The sequence below is a fragment of the Choloepus didactylus genome, chromosome 11 (assembly GCF_015220235.1).
Source record: "Choloepus didactylus isolate mChoDid1 chromosome 11, mChoDid1.pri, whole genome shotgun sequence".
Classification (NCBI taxonomy): domain Eukaryota; kingdom Metazoa; phylum Chordata; class Mammalia; order Pilosa; family Megalonychidae; genus Choloepus; species Choloepus didactylus.
In genome coordinates, this window is record NC_051317.1 from 21418942 (window position 1) to 21423143 (window position 4202).

Here is a 4202-nt window from a genome sequence, read left to right on the forward strand (position 1 = left end):
TTATTTTTTCTCTCTCTCTTTTTACCCTTCCTGATAGTCTTCATTTCTACACTCTTTTCTAAACCTCTCTCTCCTGTCTTTTCCTATCAGACTGTAGCACTGCCACTAGTATTTCTTATAGTGCAGATCCCTTATTCACAAACTCTCTCAGGGTCTCTGTCTCTGAAAATATTTTAATCTCCCCCTCATCTTTGAAGGATGACAGTTCTGCCAGATGTAGAATTCTTTGTTGGCAGTTTTTCTCTTTCAGTATCTTAAATATATACTACCCCTCCTTTCTTGCATCCATGGTTTCTGTGGAAAAATCTGTACATAGTCATATCGAGTTTCCCTTGTGTGTGATGGATTGCTTTTTTCTTGCTGCTTTCAGGATTCTCTCCTTGTCTTTGACATTGGACAATCTTATCAGTAAGTGTCTTGGAGTAGATCTATTGAGGTCTATTCTCTTTGGGGTATGCTGTAATTCTTGAATATGTAATTTTTCTGTCTTTCAAATGAGTTGGGAAATTTTCAGTGAATATTTCTTCTATTATTCTTTCTGCCCCTGTTCCCTTCTGTTCCCCTTCTGGGACACCCGTAACATGTATATTTGTGCACTTTCTGTTGTCATTCAACTTCCTAAGATCCTGCTCTTACTTTTCCATTCCTTTGTGTGCATGAATTCAAATGTCCTGTCTTCCAGTTCACTGATCCTTTCTTCTGCCTTTTCAAATCTACTGTTGCATCTCTCCATTATGTTTTCCATCTCTTCTATTGTGCCTTTCATTCTCATCATTTCTGCCATTTGTTTTCTCAAGCTTATGAATTCTTATTTATAGTTATCCAGTGTCTTCTTTATATCCTTCATCTCTTTTGTCATGTCTTCCCTCATTTAATTGAATTGATTTAGGAGATTTGTTTGAACATCTCTAACTAGTGGTCTCAACTCCTGTATCTCAGTTGAACTATTAGCTTATTCTTTTGGCTATTCCATATTTTTGTGTTTCCTAGTATGGCTCATTTTCTTAAGCTGTCTAAGCATTGGATTTTCTTGATTACTTCATTCTGGATCTCATTTTCACTCTTTTACCTAAGGTTTTCTTTTTGGTTGGCTTTGTTCTCCATCCTTTGGTGTTCAGTTCAATTTATCCTAGATGTCTAACTTAGCTTCTGTTCAGTTGGTCAGAATTTTTCACCTCTTGTTTGTTTTGTTTCTTCCCCTTCCTCTGTGTAACTTTTTGTGCATCTCCTTAGATATGGTCAACCCTAATCAGCTTTTCCCAGTCCAGAGAGGCCCCAGTCTCAGGAGGAGAATGTGGAGTTTCCTGAGAATGAGACCCTCCTGTGAGGCCTCTAGACTATGTGGTTTTCCTATCTCATCCAGCTGGTGGTGATTGTCAGTCTGCAGATACCCTCCAGTGTAGAGAGGTGTGGTGCCTTTATTTCTCTGCAGACTCTGCCCCTGTTTGGGGCATGGCTGACTGAAGCTGGTTTTTTTTCCCAGCTTCTGGGGTCTGAGTTCCTTGGATGAGGACTGCCCCTTGATCTGGACCATGCCTCCCTTTTCTTGGGGAAGTTATTCCCTTAGAGAATTGTCTCCCCCACTAGGTTCAGACCTATCTCAGACCTATCTTAACTCTCCATTGGCTGGGTCCAGAGGCCAGTTGACAATATCTCAGCCTTTCTCTGAAGAGCTACCTAGAATAGTAATTTTAAATAGAATAAAAATAAAAGAAAACAAGAAATGTCTTTTTAAGCCTTTCCCAGCCACAAAGTTTTGTCAGTCTTAGTATAGAGTATTTAAAGATATTTCATTTAGGCTGTTAACTCTTTCACCAGGATAGTTAGTCTCCAACACCTTTAATTCCACCCTTGCCAGGGGCTATTGAAGTGTAAATAGATAAGGAGTCAGTGAGCAACAAAAGGGACAAAATATACAAAAACCCAAGCCTTTTTGGAACCATGGAATGAGAGCCTAATTGGGTGCCCACTTCTATATGCTCACCCTTCCTGGAGCCTAGCCCTTCACCAACACCCTGGACACCCCCAACTCCAAAAGTTAATTAATTAATTTGTTAGTTAATTTTGCATTGAGGCTGGGTTGAGCCCCCTACTTGCTTACAGCAGATTGTTTCTCCCCACCCCTCAGGGAATCAGCTGTAAGACAGTCTCCTGGGTCTGGGAGGGATGGGTCACATACCCCAGGCCAGGGAAACTTACAGGTTTTGCTGCAATTTCAGCTGTTCCACTCATTCCAGACTAGTGCATGAAGCAAGACTGGTCACTGGATACCCTGAAAACACTGTTTCATAAAGTTCCTGGCTAATTACCAGCTGCCCTAGAGGAGCAATTAAATTGCACACCTTACCACACTGCCATCTTGCCAGACCCCAGAAGCTTTTTTATATTTGTTTTTCCCAGGGATCTGCCCTAGGCTTGCTTCTCTTCTCACTCTCTTTACACCATGAGTGATTACATTTACCCTAATGCTGATGAATTTTAAATCTGTTTTTCAATCATGCTCCTAAGCCATTTAGCTAATATACCATAATCTAAATTTGATGCTCTACACATATCTGAAATTCAATAAATTTGTTGAACAACTCCAAATCCACCCCTGCTGCTGTATTTAGTTTTTTATTTTTTATTTTTAAAGTGGACAGCTTTTCCTATTTTTTTTTAATCATCATTTTATTGAGATATATTCACATACCACGCAGTCATACAAAACAAATTGTACTTTCAATTGTTTACAGTACCATTACATAGTTGAACATTCATCACCTAAATAAATCCCTGACACCTTCATTAGCACACACACAAAAATAACAAGAATAATAATTAGAATGAAAAAGAGCAATTGAAGTAAAAAAGAACACTGGGTACCTTTGTCTGTTTGTTTCCTTCCCCTACTTTTCTACACATCCATCCATAAACTAGACAAAGTAGAGTTTGGTCCTTATGGCTTTCCCAATCCCATTGTCACCCCTCATAAGCTACATTTTTATACAACTGTCTTCGAGATTCATGGGTTCTGGGTTGTAGTTTGACAGTTTCAGGTATCCACCACCAGCTACCCCAATTCTTTAGAACCTAAAAAGGGTTGTCTAAAGTGTGCGTAAGAGTGCCCACCAGAATGATCTCTGGCTCGTTTTGGAATCTCTCTGCCATTGAAGCTTATTTCATTTCCTTTCACATCCCCCTTTGGTCAAGAAGATGTTCTCCGTCCCACGATGCCGGGTCTACATTCCTCCCCGGGAGTCATATTCCACGTTGCCAGGGAGATTCACTCCCCTGGGTGTCTGATCCCACGTAGGGGAGAGGGCAGTGATTTCACCTTTCAAGTTGGCTTAGCCAGAGAGAGAGGGCCACATCTGAGCAACAAAGAGGCATTCAGGAGGAGACTCTTAGGCACAAATATAGGGAGGCCTAGCCTCTCCTTTGCAGCAATCTTCCCAAGGGTAAAACTTATGGTAGAGGGCTCAACCCATCAAACCACCAGTCCCCTATGTCTGTGGTCATGTTAGCAACCATGGAGGTGGGGTAGGCGAATACCCCTGCATTCTCCACAGGCTCCTCAAGGGGGCACTACATCTTTTTTTTTTCCTTGTTTTTTTTTTTTTTTTTTTTAAATTTCCCTTCTTTTTTAAATCAACTGTATGAAAAAAAATTTAAAAAGAAAACAAACATACAATAAAAGAACATTTCAAAGAGACCATACAAGGGAGTAAGAAAAAGACAACTAACCTAAGATAACTGCTTAACTTCCAACATGTTCCTACTTTACCCCAGGAAAGTTACATATATATAGCAACATTTCTGTGAACTTGTTCCTACTATATCCATCAGAAATTAACAGACCATAGTCATTTCTGGGCATCCCCAGAACGTTAAATAGCTTATCTGTTCTTGGATTATTGTTCCCCTTCCTTAGTTGCTCTCTACTGCTAGTTCCCCTACATCTACATTATAAACCATTTGTTTTACATTTTTCAAAGTTCACATTAGTGGTAGCATATAATATTCTCTTTTTGTGCCTGGCTTATTTCGCTCAGCATTATGTCTTCAAGGTTCATCCATGTTGTCATATGTTTCACAGATCGTTCCTTCTTACTGCGCGTAGTATTCCATCGTGTGTATATACCACATTTTATTTATCCACTCATCTGTTGAAGGACATTTGGGTTGTTTCCATCTCTTGGCAATTGTGATAATGCTGCTAT